We start from the raw sequence: 18840 nt of genomic DNA on the forward strand, positions 1-18840 counted from the left end.
ACGAGACGATGAGTAAGACTTCACGCAGTCAACCTGCTACAACCAGCAACGTACTCTGTTATCAGCCCTCACGCCTCAGCGGTCAGTGCCACCATCTTCGGCTACGATTACTGCGACCACAGTGGGACTGCAGATTGGGATGCGTGCTTTCAATTTTGGTTCATGTGGCATAGTTCGAGAAGACAGGCTTAACCTCGATTTACAGCTCAGTTAGTGTTTTTGGGCACAACTTGAGTTACGTGAAGTCATGCATATTTTTCCTACAAGTTATCTTTTCTTTTCTTGGGGATTTTCAGACGCTAACCACTCATGGATCAATTAATTCACGCTGTTATCAGCTGTAGGTCTCGCAAGTATTCTAGTAATTATGCTACTCTTTAATTCCAAATCCTGTTCTGGGTATGCACTCTGTTGGTATCATGTAATTTGATTCCTCTTCTACTATTGTTGAAATTTTTGTTTGTGCATTTGTAAACTGTTTTCTGGCCACCATTTCAATCGACTTGTCGAGTGTAATACTCGTAGTGACACTTTGTAATTAATTATTCAATATACATCTTGCTAAATCAAGTCATGTGATAATAGTTCTTATGATTCCAGTATATTTTTGCTGGTGTAAGCTGTCGCCAGCACACCGGTCGGAAAAGATGAAGCGCGAAGATCGATAAGCAGGCGCTGGATCAAGCACGCCTATCACGAGAGAGACCAGAGACACACCGAAAGCAACACGCCGCCATCGCCCTCTCGACAGCATGTACTTAGACCACCTCCGCTGACCGGAGGGCATGACCAACTCACACTCCAGTGTTGCGTCTATCAGTTCACTCGCAGACTACAACAGTACATAGCGACCAGATTAGTGACTATACGGAGACTAAAGCTTATAATACCAGGATTATTGACATTGTCTGCAAAAGGACTATTACTGATGAGCTTGTACCGCAGAACATGGACTCTATACCTGTTAAGTACAATTTCCAGTTCCTGTAAACAAAAGACTTTATTAATCCACGTGTGCATTTGTATTGCAGAAAGAGGATACTGGCCACCCATAACAGCGTCCTCTACAATATTCTTGAAGTTTTCTGATGTTCTTAGATTTTTCATGAATAAAAATAAAGTGTTATAAGCTCTAACTCTCTCATTTGTTAGTTATCAGATTACCAAACATATTGATTGCCCGAATTTTCTAACAGCAGGTCAGTGAACGAGGTCGGCTGATTGTTTCATGTACTTAATTTCAGCGTTTCTCATGCGCAACAGTCCGTATATCTGTGTAGTCTACGTGCTTCATAGGTGTCTTTTATCATCTCTGACGGTGTGGTATGATAATTTACATTTGGTCATTTGCATACCCGCAATGAATTCACTTAGGTCAGGGCTTAACGACTGGCCGGTTTTGAGCGCGAGTACTCGCGTCTGCTCAGGGACGTGCTCGCGAGCAGCTGCAAGGTCGCGGAGTACGGTGGGAGGGGAGGGAGGGGAAATGCGCGCGCACGTTTGAATAGGGCCGCAGCGTGCCTATTGAATTCGCGCCGACTGTGTAACGTTTAAAGTACTACGATCAGCTCTTAACAGTCACTTCGCTGGTTAAGAATCATGTGAAGTCGCCGTTGTGTAACCCCAACCATGCTTTCGCAGTTCAACCCCCATTGGGAGGAATTGTATCTGTTTACTGAAAAAGATGGTGTTGCAAAATGTTTAGTATGTCACAAAACGCTGAATTCTTTTACGAAATTTAATTTGCAGCGACGTTATATGTCGTACCACGCGAAAGACTACGGACGTGGAAAATGTGATTGACCAGATCGTGCACAGGAAGTTATTAAACTTAAAAGGAAGCTATCCGAAGAAGATCTGGACGACGAAGAAAAATCAACTGAGGCAGCTCTCAGAGTGGGTTACAAAACTGCTTTGCTTTTAGCAAAATCCCTGCGCCCCTTAACTGATGGCGATTTAATAAAAGAATGTTTGGTAGTTGCAGCGGAACATTTGTGTCCATCTCAAGTTGAACAGTTTCGGATTGTGCCATTATCTAACATGACCATTATGCGTCGCATACAGGACATGGCAGACGACGTCCAGAGCCAGCTTGCAAATATCTGTTAAGATTTTATGGCGTATTCTCTAGCTCTGGACGAAAGTGTTGATATCACTGGAACAGCGGAGCTTGCCATATTTATTAGAGGTGTTAACAGAGATCTTCAGGTGAGGGAGGAGCTCCTCGATGTAGTAGCCATGAAGAACACTACAACCGGAGGTGATATTTTAAGTAGTGTTGAAGAAAGTGTTGAAAATATAGGATTGTCGTGGAATTCTTTAGTTTCAGTGTCTACAGATGGTAGAGGCATACACTAAGCTAATAAAATTATGTGGCACGTGTACATTCTCCTTTATTTGTTTCATTTGTCGCAGTAATAATTCGCGAGTGATATCCCTGCAGGTGGCCGCGGATTTACATTGACTGGCGGCAGCTTTTGTGTACCCCACGTGACTCTCCCCACTCTCCGCTCTGGTCTGGTAGTGGGGGTAGCGTGCTCGCGCTGCTCCGTGCTCGCGCCTTGCTGCTCACAGCTTGCTCCGCGAGCACGTATGTTGTGAAGCCCTCATTTAGGTGGTGTCCGTGCTCACGGAACACCGGCTTCAGGCATATATTGTGTCCTGAATGACAGAAAACCGTCTTATCGTGTTTTAACTTGGGCAGTGCACTGGCGTCAAAGAGACGAGCCAATGCAGATAGCAATGGATAGCAGTATTGTGGCACACCGTACTCTGCAGGAAGCCGACATTCTAAGAAACGCTAGACCTGAAACAATACAAGGATAAAAATCTCCGGCGCTTTTGTGTTTAAGAATATGGGGCCCGCAGCCGTCAAGCTAGTACCAGGTTAACTGCCTTATTTTTGACTCTGTTAAAGAAATGGTAAAAGCATCTACCATTGGAGAATACCAAAGACCTGTTTGTCTAAAACAAGGAATAGGACAGATCGTGAGAGTCAAGAGCTACTTGTTTCTGAACTCCAGCACTAACAACTCACACAAGTTGCTAATTGTGTTTAAGCTGAGAATGGAAGGGAGATTGTTGCATTAGTAGAACGAACCTGATAGGTCGGAATTCGGAACACTGTCATTGGTTTGAAAAATCGTGAACAAGTAAAAATTCTGCTTCTTGCTGCGAGCCCTCTGTGGAAGTTACTTCCACCCGTGACCTTCGAGTGGACGCTTCAGTTAAGAGAAGGACTTCGATTCTGGGAGTGCTGGCCAGGTGACTCAGAATATTCAGCCACCACAGCTGCCATTCGCAGGTACTGGTGACAGTAAGAATGGTGAGCCACTGCAGCAATCGCAGACCAAGTGACAGAACGCACTCGAAGTTTTCAGATCCACGTTAGGTCTTTCACATTTCCAATTCGAGTACATTTATTAGTAGTCTCGAACTCGTCATTTGCTCAGTCATCAAGATACTGGGCGCATGCCTGATTCTTTCTGTAATTCTTTAGTTTCATCTCTAGTTAACACTTGACAGTCGCTATACGATTTCCACGAACTTAACCTTCCTTTCCCTTGTCGACCTGACTTAATGTGTTCACGTCAACTTCAATACCAAATCTTTGCCAAGATGCTGTTATTTTAATTCCTATTTTACTCTGTATTAGTACAAATCAGTTTCTCCTGACGGAGACGAAGGAAGTAACCGTCCAAATCTCGAGGATTCACCATCAACTGACGCAGCAAGAAGTCTGAGAATGTTTTATACAACAGTGGTGTCATGGAACACTTTGTTCTCACGTATTAATACACAATCAATGTAATGACTTCATGTTCATGAATGTTCGTAAATAGGGTTTTACACTGATCATTGCTTTATTCAGTAGTTTGAAGGAACTGTGTTTTATCATGTTGTACGTACAGCACTCACGTTTTACGTATGTTAGGACCAACCTGTTTTAATAAATGAAATTCATAAAGTTATCCGTTGGATGACACGTGTAATGAAATTCATGTGATTGAGTGGGAGCTAGTTGATCACTTGCTACAGCTCAGACATCCACGGGGATACGTCGCTGGCCAGTAGTAACCTCACAACACATACGCAGGTGCAGATGACTGTGAAAGTTTATGACACACACACACACACACACAGACGCACGCACGCACGCAATATTGTCCCATGAATAAATTAAAATAGTTCCAACCCACCCCCTCCGATTAAGACTTTCGGAAAGTACCATGAGTTTTTACTGGGTGATGCTGCTGCTGGTGCATACAGAAAAGTCGCAACGCTAGAATATTGTAGCGGAATGCATAAAGACCTGCAGAAGATCGACACTCGGAGTAGAGACTGCATTTCAGCCTCAACATAAACACAAGTAATGTGTTGCACATGTATAGGCACAAAGACTTACTACTGCAAGATTACACGATTGCGGAACAAATACCGCAAGCTGACATATCCATGAAATATCCTTTTTCCTTGTCCGCGTATACACCCTGCAACATAGAATGTGTTGCAAAATTGTTTTGGTTCAATATACTGACAATTAATTTAAATCTGTTAACCCCTTGTTTCAAGTACATATAATTACTTCACTCAAATTCCACCTTAACACTAGTGTTTATTGTATAGAAAAGTAACAAAAGTGAATACCTTGTTAATATTGTTTATTAAAGTAGGTGGAGACACGCAACTTCTATAGGTCCCTTCGCTACCATGCTTCATTAAATTTCATTAGCTCAAATTCATTTACTAAAAGTCTCAAGTTTAAAGTAACTTCCTTCTAAAGACAATTGCTAACATCATTTCTGATTCGCAAAGTTCGTAAAATAATGTTTAAGAAGGAACCCATTAAAGATCTTGGTACATTTACTCTTGTGTACAATGCAATAATTCAATAATTGCATTTGTTGCTAGAAAGGAGACTAATTAATTTTCAAGAGGAAAACTCTCAAGGTGACTCAGTACTGGTTGCTCGCCCAGTGTTGAACGCTGTCACCGTGTTTTAGTGGGAAATATTAATTATCAGAGCGATAATTACAAGATAACCATTAAATGAAATGTTGTAGTAGATCTGTCCCCAAAGTGTTCCTCCAGGACATCAAACACTCTCCTTCTTCTATGGGGTCGAGCTCCGTCTTTCGTGAACCACATCTTGTCGAAATCAGGGTCACTTTGGACAATGGCCGGCCGGAGTGGCTGAGCGGTTCTAGGCGCTACAGTCTGGAACCGCGCAACCGCTACGGTCGCACGTTTGAATCCTGCCTCGGGCATGGATGTGTGTGATGACCTTAGATTAGATAGGTTTAAATAGTTCTAAGTTCTAGGGGACTGATGACCTCAGAAGTTAAGTCCCATAGTGCTCAGAGCCATTTGCACCATTTGTCTCGCCGTATAATGACGACATTGCGCTAGTGGTCACGCACCATCTTGCCAAGATGTCATCAGTGTTCCCAAATCAGCTTTTTTTTAGAGATTACTCTGTCTTCTTTTTATATTATTTAGCTAGCAAATGAGTGATCTAGCTGGGATCCGAAAGTATGGCTTTTTTCACAACAATTTATCTTCTCTTCTCACTATCTGATTAAAGGAAAATTATTTTATTGACGTAAGATTTTAAAATACGCTTCAACATTCCACGAAACTGACTGTTAAATTGAATTAAAAAACGCAACGAAGCAAACGGAATCAGTGTTTATGTGTGTTTCTGGCAAGAACAAAACATTACTACGAAATATAAACAGCTGAGAACGTTACTGGAAACGTTGTTGTAGTGTAGGTGACATCAGCAAAGTATCGCAACTTCACAATGAAGAAGGAAGCTTTTCTATGCACAGCGCATCAGAAGGCATACTCTTCACAGCTGTAATAAACAATCTTCCATTGACTGAACTGATGAGATTAACATCGAATTTCTATTCAGTGCAATAGTTAAATAAATGAAACAAATAATGATTGTGCTGTATGTACCTAGAAGTTGCATTATATATATTTTCATTCTGAAAAAAGTAAGATGTGCGAAATAAACTGACATGAAGATGTAATTTAATACACTTTTGCTTCATAATTTCAAAGTTTTGAAAATGGGTTCATATTATTGATGCATATCGTAAAAATAAAATCTCAGATTGTTATACTTGCGTTCGGGGTACAAGTGCGTCGAGAAACGATTTCTCTAATGAGATGCACAAGGCACGGCTCTAAATTTTTATTCAAAAATGGTTCAAATGGCTATGAGCACTATGGGACTTAACATCTGAGGTCATCAGTCCCCTAGAACTTATAACTACTTAAACCTAACTAACCTAAGGACATCACACACATCCATGCCCGAGGGAGGATCTGAACCTGCAACCGTAGCAGCAGCGTGGTTCCAGACTGAAGCGCCTAGAACCGCTCGGTCACAACGGCCAGCAACATTTTTATTCTTGCCTTGTGGAAGCTTTACAGTTTTGAATATCGAGGCTATACATTTTCTGTCCGGCTATTAAAGCCATTAAAATTAAACGTCGTACATACATTTAAGATCTGATGCAAAATCCTGTGGAAGAGTTATTTCCTGACGTTGTTTTAAACTGAATTATATACCTGGTATGAGTAAATCTGAGTAAATTATTTTTCAAGAACTTATTTCCAAAAGCAAAAAGTAAATTCCATGAAAATAATACTAGCGCGTATTACATTTTGGCGTGTTTGTATATAAAACTTGACAAAACTGTTACTTGTACAGCTGAAGATATCTAACAATTTGTACCTTTCATTCACGACCATCCCCCTCGTTAAATACCTTATGTAATCAAATTAGTGCAAAAATAAAACTGCACAGTAATAGATCTTCCTTCATTTCAGATTTTTTAATTTAATTTTTTACTTTTTTAGACACGTTTGCTTATTTCGTTTGGGAGAGTTGGCAACATTGATTCACATGTGAAAGATGAATCGGTGTTGAGCTTGCGTATTTGATGGTCATGCGTTGCTGCGCCACAATAAGTAATTGCAGGATTTGTTAGAAAGTGTAATAAATGGTTAAAAGTGTTCATCATTTTGTAGAATGGAAGTTTTTTTGTTATTCTGCAGGGATTAATTTACAGATTTCTGGCTGGAACAGTGTCGTGTTTAAGAATCGGTAATCATGGAGAAATATATTGATAGTAGAGCTTGAATGAAAATTGTTTCCTTGATCAGTTTAATTAGTGTGGAAACGCAATGTAGATATGATTGCTTCAGTGGTAATGTGAAACAAACATAGATGTTGAATGAGGCTGGATGAACGTAAGCATTGTTAGGGAAGAGTGTTACGTGCGAAAGCAACAATAAATGAAAGTTTTGCGTCTATCAGTTCACTCGCAGACTACGACAGTACATAGCGACCAGATTAGTGACTATACGGAGACTAAAGCTTATAATACCAGGATTATTGACATTGTCTGCAAAAGGACTATTACTGATGAGCTTGTACCGCAGAACATGGACTCTATACCTGTTAAGTACAATTTCCAGTTCCTGTAAACAAAAGACTTTATTAATCCACGTGTGCATTTGTATTGCAGAAAGAGGATACTGGCCACCCATAACAGCGTCCTCTACAATATTCTTGAAGTTTTCTGATGTTCTTAGATTTTTCATGAATAAAAATAAAGTGTTATAAGCTCTAACTCTCTTATTTGTTAGTTATCAGATTACCAAACATATTGATTGCCCGAATTTTCTAACAGCAGGTCAGTGAACGAGGTCGGCTGATTGTTTCATGTACTTAATTTCAGCGTTTCTCATGCGCAACAGTCCGTATATCTGTGTAGTCTACGTGCTTCATAGGTGTCTTTTATCATCTCTGACGGTGTGGTATGATAAATTACATTTGGTCATTTGCATACCCGCAATGAATTCACTTAGGTCAGGGCTTAACGACTGGCCGGTTTTGAGCGCGAGTACTCGCGTCTGCTCAGGGACGTGCTCGCGAGCAGCTGCAAGGTCGCGGAGTACGGTGGGAGGGGAGGGAGGGGAAATGCGCGCGCACGTTTGAATAGGGCCGCAGCGTGCCTATTGAATTCGCGCCGACTGTGTAACGTTTAAAGTACTACGATCAGCTCTTAACAGTCACTTCGCTGGTTAAGAATCATGTGAAGTCGCCGTTGTGTAACCCCAACCATGCTTTCGCAGTTCAACCCCCATTGGGAGGAATTGTATCTGTTTACTGAAAAAGATGGTGTTGCAAAATGTTTAGTATGTCACAAAACGCTGAATTCTTTTACGAAATTTAATTTGCAGCGACGTTATATGTCGTACCACGCGAAAGACTACGGACGTGGAAAATGTGATTGACCAGATCGTGCACAGGAAGTTATTAAACTTAAAAGGAAGCTATCCGAAGAAGATCTGGACGACGAAGAAAAATCAACTGAGGCAGCTCTCAGAGTGGGTTACAAAACTGCTTTGCTTTTAGCAAAATCCCTGCGCCCCTTAACTGATGGCGATTTAATAAAAGAATGTTTGGTAGTTGCAGCGGAACATTTGTGTCCATCTCAAGTTGAACAGTTTCGGATTGTGCCATTATCTAACATGACCATTATGCGTCGCATACAGGACATGGCAGACGACGTCCAGAGCCAGCTTGCAAATATCTGTTAAGATTTTATGGCGTATTCTCTAGCTCTGGACGAAAGTGTTGATATCACTGGAACAGCGGAGCTTGCCATATTTATTAGAGGTGTTAACAGAGATCTTCAGGTGAGGGAGGAGCTCCTCGATGTAGTAGCCATGAAGAACACTACAACCGGAGGTGATATTTTAAGTAGTGTTGAAGAAAGTGTTGAAAATATAGGATTGTCGTGGAATTCTTTAGTTTCAGTGTCTACAGATGGTAGAGGCATACACTAAGCTAATAAAATTATGTGGCACGTGTACATTCTCCTTTATTTGTTTCATTTGTCGCAGTAATAATTCGCGAGTGATATCCCTGCAGGTGGCCGCGGATTTACATTGACTGGCGGCAGCTTTTGTGTACCCCACGTGACTCTCCCCACTCTCCGCTCTGGTCTGGTAGTGGGGGTAGCGTGCTCGCGCTGCTCCGTGCTCGCGCCTTGCTGCTCACAGCTTGCTCCGCGAGCACGTATGTTGTGAAGCCCTCATTTAGGTGGTGTCCGTGCTCACGGAACACCGGCTTCAGGCATATATTGTGTCCTGAATGACAGAAAACCGTCTTATCGTGTTTTAACTTGGGCAGTGCACTGGCGTCAAAGAGACGAGCCAATGCAGATAGCAATGGATAGCAGTATTGTGGCACACCGTACTCTGCAGGAAGCCGACATTCTAAGAAACGCTAGACCTGAAACAATACAAGGATAAAAATCTCCGGCGCTTTTGTGTTTAAGAATATGGGGCCCGCAGCCGTCAAGCTAGTACCAGGTTAACTGCCTTATTTTTGACTCTGTTAAAGAAATGGTAAAAGCATCTACCATTGGAGAATACCAAAGACCTGTTTGTCTAAAACAAGGAATAGGACAGATCGTGAGAGTCAAGAGCTACTTGTTTCTGAACTCCAGCACTAACAACTCACACAAGTTGCTAATTGTGTTTAAGCTGAGAATGGAAGGCAGATTGTTGCATTATTAGAACGAACCTGATAGGTCGGAATTCGGAACACTGTCATTGGTTTGAAAAATCGTGAACAAGTAAAAATTCTGCTTCTTGCTGCGAGCCCTCTGTGGAAGTTACTTCCACCCGTGACCTTCGAGTGGACGCTTCAGTTAAGAGAAGGACTTCGATTCTGGGAGTGCTGGCCAGGTGACTCAGAATATTCAGCCACCACAGCTGCCATTCGCAGGTACTGGCGACAGTAAGAATGGTGAGCCACTGCAGCAATCGTAGACCAAGTGACAGAAGCACTCGAAGTTTTCAGATCCACGTTAGGGCTTTCACATTTCCAATTCGAGTACATTTATTAGCAGTCTCGAACTCGGCATGTGCTCAGTGATCAAGATACTGGGCGCATGCCTGATTCTTTCTGTAATTCTTTGCCGGCCGCGGTGGTCTCGCGGTTCTGGGCGCTCGGTCCGGAACCGCGCGACTGCTACGGTCGCAGGTTCGAGTCCTGCCTCGGGCATGGATGTGTGTGATGTCCTTAGGTTAGTTAGGTTTAATTAGTTCTAAGTTCTAGGGGACTGATGACCTAAGATGTTAAGTCCCATAGTGCTCAGAACCATTTGAATTTGAATCTGTAATTCTTTAGTTTCATCTCTAGTTAACACTTGACAGTCGCTATACGATTTCCACGAACTTAACCTTCCTTTCCCTTGTCGACCTTACTTGATGTGTTCACGTCAACTTCAATACCCAATCTTTGCCATGATACTGTTATTTTAATTCCTATTTTACTCTGTATTAGTACAAATCAGTTTCTCCTGACGGAGACGAAGGAAGTAACCGTCTAAATCTCGAGGATGCACCATCAACTGACGCAGCAAGAAGTCTGAGAATGTTTTATACAACAGCGGCATCATGGAACACTTTGTTCTCACGTATTAATACACAATAAATGTAATGACTTCATGTTCATGAATGTTCGTAAATAGGGTTTTACACTGATCATTGCTTTATTCAGTAGATTGAAGGAACTGTGTCTTATCATCTTGTACGTACAGCACTCACGTTTTACGTATGTTGGGACCAGCCTGTTTTAATAAATGAAATTCATAAAGTTATCCGTTGCATGACACGTGTAATGAAATTCATGTGATTGAGTGGGAGCTAGTTGATCACTTGCTACAGCTCAGACACCCACGGGGATACGTCGCTGGCCAGCAGTAACCTCACAACACATACGCAGGTACAGAGGACTGTGAAAGTTTATGACACACACACACACACACACACAGACGCATGCACGCACGCAATATTGAGTATTGTCCCATGAATAAATTAAAATAGTTCCAATCCACCCCCTCCGATTAAGACTTTCGGAAAGTACCATGAGTTTTTACTGGGTGATGCTGCTGCTGGTGCATACAGAAAAGTCGCAACGCTAGAATATTGTAGCGGAATGCATAAAGACCTGCAGAAGATCGACACTCGGAGTAGAGACTGCATTTCAGCCTCATTCATAAACACAAGTAATGTGTTGCACATGTATAGGCACAAAGACTTACTACTGCAAGATTACACGATTGCGGAACAAATACCGCAAGCTGACATATCCATGAAATATCCTTTTTCCTTGTCCGCGTATACACCCTGCAACATAGAATGTGTTGCAAAATTGTTTTGGTTCAATATACTGACAATTAATTTAAATCTGTTAACCCCTTGTTTCAAGTACATATAATTACTTCACTCAAATTCCACCTTAACACTAGTGTTTATTGTATAGAAAAGTAACAAAAGTGAATACCTTGTTAATATTGTTTATTAAAGTAGGTGGAGACACGCAACTTCTATAGGTCCCTTCGCTACCATGCTTCATTAAATTTCATTAGCTCAAATTCATTTACTAAAAGTCTCAAGTTTAAAGTAACTTCCTTCTAAAGACAATTGCTAACATCATTTCTGATTCGCAAAGTTCGTAAAATAATGTTTAAGAAGGAACCCATTAAAGATCTTGGTACATTTACTCTTGTGTACAATGCAATAATTCAATAATTGCATTTGTTGCTAGAAAGGAGACTAATTAATTTTCAAGAGGAAAACTCTCAAGGTGACTCAGTACTGGTTGCTCGCCCAGTGTTGAACGCTGTCACCGTGTTTTAGTGGGAAATATTAATTATCAGAGCGATAATTACAAGATAACCATTAAATGAAATGTTGTAGTAGATCTGTCCCCAAAGTGTTCCTCCAGGACATCAAACACTCTCCTTCTTCTATGGGGTCGAGCTCCGTCTTTCGTGAACCACATCTTGTCGAAATCAGGGTCACTTTGGACAATGGCCGGCCGGAGTGGCTGAGCGGTTCTAGGCGCTACAGTCTGGAACCGCGCAACCGCTACGGTCGCACGTTTGAATCCTGCCTCGGGCATGGATGTGTGTGATGACCTTAGATTAGATAGGTTTAAATAGTTCTAAGTTCTAGGGGACTGATGACCTCAGAAGTTAAGTCCCATAGTGCTCAGAGCCATTTGCACCATTTGTCTCGCCGTATAATGACGACATTGCGCTAGTGGTCACACCCCATCCCTCGATGGGGTCGAGCTCCGTCTTTCATGAACCACATCTTGTCGAAATCAGGGTCACTTTGGACAATGGCCGGCCGGAGTGGCTGAGCGGTTCTAGGCGCTACAGTCTGGAACCGCGCAACCGCTACGGTCGCACGTTTGAATCCTGCCTCGGGCATGGATGTGTGTGATGACCTTAGATTAGTTACGTTTAAATACACTCCCGGAAATTGAAATAAGAACACCGTGAATTCATTGTCCCAGGAAGGGGAAACTTTATTGACACATTCCTGGGGTCAGATACATCACATGATCACACTGACAGAACCACAGGCACATAGACACAGGCAACAGAGCATGCACAATGTCGGCACTAGTACAGTGTATATCCACCTTTCGCAGCAATGCAGGCTGCTATTCTCCCATGGAGACGATCGTAGAGATGCTGGATGTAGTCCTGTGGAACGGCTTGCCATGCCATTTCCACCTGGCGCCTCAGTTGGACCAGCGTTCGTGCTGGACGTGCAGACCGCGTGAGACGACGCTTCATCCAGTCCCAAACATGCTCAATGGGGGACAGATCCGGAGATCTTGCTGGCCAGGGTAGTTGACTTACACCTTCTAGAGCACGTTGGGTGGCACGGGATACATGCGGACGTGCATTGTCCTGTTGGAACAGCAAGTTCCCTTGCCGGTCTAGGAATGGTAGAACGATGGGATCGATGACGGTTTGGATGTACCGTGCACTATTCAGTGTCCCCTCGACGACCACCAGTGGTGTACGGCCAGTGTAGGAGATCGCTCCCCACACCATGATGCCGGGTGTTGGCCCTGTGTGCCTCGGTCGTATGCAGTACTGATTGTGGCGCTCACCTGCACGGCGCCAAACACGCATACGACCATCATTGGCACCAAGGCAGAAGCGACTCTCATCGCTGAAGACGACACGTCTCCATTCGTCCCTCCATTCACGCCTGTCGCGACACCACTGGAGGCGGGCTGCACGATGTTGGGGCGTGAGCGGAAGACGGCCTAACGGTGTGCGGGACCGTAGCCCAGCTTCATGGAGACGGTTGCGAATGGTTCTCGCCGATACCCCAGGAGCACCAGTGTCCCTAATTTGTTGGGAAGTGGCGGTGCGGTCCCCTACGGCACTGTGTAGGATCCTACGGTCTTGGCGTGCATCCGTGCGTCGCTGCGGTCCGGTCCCAGGTCGACGGGCACGTGCACCTTCCGCCGACCACTGGCGACAACATCGATGTATTGTGGAGACCTCACGCCCCACGTGTTGAGTAATTCGGCGGTACGTCCACCCGGCCTCCCGCATGCCCACTATACGCCCTCGCTCAAAGTCCGTCAACTGCACATACGGTTCACGTCCACGCTGTCGCGGCATGCTACCAGTGTTAAAGACTGCGATGGAGCTCCGTATGCCACGGCAAACTGGCTGACACTGACGGCGACGGTGCACAAATGCTGCGCAGCTAGCGCCATTCGACGGCCAACACCGCGGTTCCTGGTGTGTCCGCTGTGCCGTGCGTGTGATCATTGCTTGTACAGCCCTCTCGCAGTGTCCGGAGCAAGTATGGTGGGTCTGACACACCGGTGTCAATGTGTTCTTTTTTCCATTTCCAGGAGTGTAGTTCTAAGTTCTAGGGGACTGATGACCTCAGAAGTTAAGTCCCATAGTGCTCAGAGCCATTTGAACCATTTGTCTCGCCGTATAATGACGACATTGCGCAAGTGGTCATGCACCATCTTGCCAAGATGTCATCAGTGTTGCCAAATCAGCTTTTTTTTTTAGAGATTACTCTGTCTTCTTTTTATATTATTTAGCTAGCAAATGAGTGATCTAGCCGGGATCCGAAAGTATGGCTTTTTTCACAACAATTTATCTTCTCTTCTCACTATCTGATTAAAGGAAAATTATTTTATTGACGTAAGATTTTAAAACACGCTTCAACATTCCACGAAACTGAATTAAAAAACGCAACGAAGCAAACTGAATCAGTGTTTATGTGTGTTTCGGGCAAGAACAAAACATTACTACGAAATATAAACAGCTGAGAACGTTACTGGAAACGTTGTTGTAGTGTAGGTGACATCAGCAAAGTATCGCAACTTCACAATGAAGAAGGAAACTTTTCTATGCACAGCGCATCAGAAGGCATACTCTTCACAGTTGTAATAAACAATCTTCCATTGACTGAACTGATGAGATTAACATCGAATTTCTATTCAGTGCAATAGTTAAATAAATGAAACAAATAATGTTTGTGCTGTATGTACCTAGAAGATGCATTATATATATTTTTATTCTGAGAAAAAGTAAGATGTGCGAAATAAACTGACATGAAGATGTAATTTAATACACTTTTGCTTCATAATTTCAAAGTTTTAAAAATGGGTTCATATTATTGATGCATATCGTAGAAATAAAATCTCAGATTGTTATACTTGCGTTCGGGGTACAAGTTCGTCGAGAAACGATTTCTCTAATGAGATGCACAAGGCAAGGCTCTAAATTTTTATTCAAAAATGGTTCAAATGCCTCTGAGCACTATGGGTCTTAACATCTGAGGTCATCAGTCCCCTAGAACTTAGAACTACTTAAACCTAACTAACCTAAGGACATCACACACATCCATGCCCGAGGCAGGATTCGAACCTGCAACCGTAGCAGCAGCGTGGTTCCGGACTAAAGCGCCTGGAACCGCTCGGTCACAAAGGCCAGCAACATTTTTATTCTTTCCTTGTGGAAGCTTTACAGTTTTGAATATCGAGGCTATACATTTTCTGTCCGGCTATTAAAGCCATTAAAATTAAACGTCGTACATACATTTAAGATCTGATGCAAAATCCTGTGGAAGAGTTATTTCCTGACGTTGTTTTAAACTGAATTATATACCTGGTATGAGTAAATCTGAGTAAATTATTTTTCAAGAACTTATTTCCAAAAGCAAAAAGTAAATTCCATGAAAATAATACTAGCGCGTATTACATTTTGGCGTGTTTGTATATAAAACTTGACAAAACTGTTACTCGTACAACTGAAGATATCTAACAATTTGTACCTTTCATTCACGACCATCCCCCTCGTTAAATACCTTATGTAATAAAATTAGTGAAAAAATAAAACTGTACAATAATTGATCTTCCTTCATTTCAGATTTTTTAATTTTATTTTTTATTTTTTAAGACACGTTTGCTTATTTCGTTTGGGAGAGTTGGCAACATTGATTCCCATGTGAAAGATGAATCGGTGTTGAGCTTGCGTATTTGATGGTCATGCGTTGCTGCGCCACAATAAGTAATTGCAGGATTTGATAGAAAGTGTAATAAATAGTTAAAAGTGTTCATCATTTTGTAGAATGAAAGTTTTTTTTTGTTATTCTGCAGGGATTAATTTACAGATTTCTGGCTGGAACAGTGTCGTGTTTAAGAATCGGTAATCATGGAGAAATATATTGATAGTAGAGCTTGAATGAAAAGTGTTTCCTTGATCAGTTTAATTAGTGTGGAAACGCAATGTAGATATGACTGCTTCAGTGTGAATGTGAAACAAACATAGATGTTGAATGAGGCTGGATGAACGTAAGCACTGTTAGGGAAGAGTGTTACGTGCGAAAGCAACAATAAATGAAAGTAGTTTGACATGTATTGTTACCATTTGAAACTGACGTTTTTCATCTTTAATTAAGTCACTCTAGCCATTTCGCTGCTACAGACGTGCTCTTTGTATTCTGTGCTGAGGGCGGTTTACGTTATGGCCGTACCGCTCGCCAAAGGCTGTTTTTTGCGCTGAGAGACGGTGCTGTGGTCGATATGAAATACTTATGGTCCGATTTTTGGAAAAGTATTAGCTGAAGAAATTTGATTTTTGCCCTTCTTACTGTGTGATGTCTTCACTCGATAAAGAAACCGAATTCCTTTTCCTTCTGTGTAATACTTAGTGCGCTGCATCAAATTAGGTAAAACATTGAACGAAATTTTAAATAGTTCGCAGAGATAAAAACACATTGCGTACACTTTGCATGGTTGATTTTAGCTCACACCTTGCAGTGAATGAAATGAAGATAAGACACAGAAATTTTATTTAAAATTGAGAGCAGAAAGATACTTCATTATTTTTCTAGTTATTGAGTTTTATATCCGACGGACGCCGTTCGCGACGCGCCTGTTTACGTCCTTGCGGATCGCGAATCATGTGGTCAAAATTATTGTCACAGCTCATAAACGATTCAAGATATCTAAACGAGGTTTTTGTAAATGAGGGTAGGCAATGAATGCACATACGTTGTATGATAAACACTCGAAACTTTTTTGTTCGCCGAGATACGAAAATAACTCGTCCGCAGCAGTGAGAGGCTTTGGCACGTGGAGGTTTTGGAAGATGATTTCATTCTCATTATCCAAAGTGACCATTATTTCGACAAGATGTGGTTCATGAAAGACGGAGCTCGACCTCATAGAAGGAGGAAAGTGTTTGTTGTCCTGGAGAAACACTTTGGGGACAGACCTATTACAACATTTCATTTCATGGTTACCTGTAATTATCGCTCTGATAATTAATATTTCCCATTAAAACACGGTGACAGCGTTCAAGACTGGGCGAGCAACCAGTACTAAGTCACCTTGAGAGTTTTCCTCTTGAAAATTAATTAGTCTCCTTTCTAGCAACAAATGCAATTGTGCATTGTACATTAGAGTGAATGTACTAAGATATTTAATGGATTCCTTCTTAAACATTATTTTACGAACTTTGCAAATCAGAAATGATGTTAGCAATTGTCTTTAGAAGGAAGTTACTTTAAACTTGAGACTTTTAGTAAATGAATTTGAACTAATGAAATTTAATGAAGCATGGTAGCGAAGGGACCTATCGAAATTGCGTGTCTCCACCTACTTTAACAAACAATATTAACAAGATATTCACTTTTGTTACTTTTCTACACAGTAAACAGTAGTTTTAAGGTAGAATTTGAACTAATGAAATTTAATGAAGCATGATAGCGAAGGGACCTATCGAAGTTGCGTGTCTCCACCTACTTTAACAAACAATATTAACAAGATATTCACTTTTGTTACTTTTCTACACACAAAAAAGTAGTTTTAAGGTAGAATTTGAGTAAATAAATGATATGTACTTGAAACAAGGGGTTAACAGGTTTTAATTAATTGTCAGCATATTGAACCAAAACAATATTGCAACATATTCTATGTTAACACAATCTGGCGGTCCTGCACATGAACAACTAAATAAATTATCTGTACCTTGGCTTGTCAGAAGCAGTGAAGTTGAGAGGGTGACGCAAAACTACTTCCACAAATGTTTCATATCTCTCATTAATTAGATCGACCGGACTCTATGATGTCTATCTTTGAGAAATATTCTTGAACTAAGGCGGCATAATTTTGGCGACACCATATTTGAGCTTGGAAAAATCTTCCAGAATGAGATTTCACTCTGCAGCGGAGTGTGCGCTGATATGAAACTTCCTGGAAGATTAAAACTGTGTGCTGGACCGATACTCGAACTCGGGACATTCGCCTTTCGCGGGCAAGTGCTCTATCTTGCATCCATGGGTACGATTTGCATGAGGGGAGTTCTTAATGCAGAAATGCTAATTTCCGCCTTATTCCATAATTTATAATAATTTTGTTTAATGTTTTGCCGCGTGCACCAAAACATGATCTCACTCTAACACTGCTATCAAGCTTCTCACTACGGTTCAGCCTGTCTGCGGTGTACTTCGTTTCACGTAGGAGGGGTTCACAAAAACGGAAAACGACGAGGCACCCCTGTCAATTCTGTCTCGACGCTGTCCACAGCACCTGCCAACTGCGCATTTTCCTTCGTAGAAAAGGTTGTTACAAACGAGACGAAAATGGCAAAAGCTCGGCCGTCCCGAGGCCTAATGGCTACTGTAATGTATTCCTACAAAAGAGTAGCCATTATGAAAGCAAATGATTTCGAAATGATTGTTTGGAGTCGGGCTACATCACAGGGAGCACAGCGAGAGTACAGTAAAGAAGTACAGAGAGTACCAAAAAGAATCATCCGATTTAAAAAATCATAACTATTGTGTAACTTGAGATATTGAACAACGTACTGTTGGAAAGAGCAAACTCTCGAGTTTTATATGGCGGGGTAGCAGCAGTGTGCGCCCACTTTAGTTCTTGTAAAATTGGTGTCGGGACAACAGAAAGCGTTTTGTGTCCTACGTTTTGCGCAGTGCGGGTCAGTAATAACTGTTCAGTGTGACTTTCGTACTAGGTATGGTGTGCATCCTCCTACAGCACGGAGCATTAGACGATGGACTGAACAATTCCTGCCGGCCGAAGTGGCCGCGCGGTTCTGGCGCTGCAGTCTGGAACCGCGAGACCGCTACGGTCGCAGGTTCGAATCCTGCCTCGGGCATGGATGTGTGTGATGTCCTTAGGTTAGTTAGGTTTAACTAGTTCTAAATTCTAGGGGACTAATGACCTTAGCAGTTGAGTCCCATAGTGCTCAGAGCCATTGAACAATTCCTAGAAACAAGTTGTTTGTGTAAAGGCAAATCGACGGTCCGTCTTCGAGTGTCTGACACAGACGTCGAACGCATCCGCCATAGTTTTCCAAGGAGTCCGCAGAAATCCGTTCGCGGTGCAGCTCGACAGCTCGACATGATCTCGATATCCGTCTGTCGTGTTTTGCGTCGACG

This window comes from Schistocerca nitens, chromosome 4, assembly GCF_023898315.1.
Source record: "Schistocerca nitens isolate TAMUIC-IGC-003100 chromosome 4, iqSchNite1.1, whole genome shotgun sequence".
NCBI classification, from domain to species: Eukaryota; Metazoa; Arthropoda; class Insecta; order Orthoptera; family Acrididae; genus Schistocerca; species Schistocerca nitens.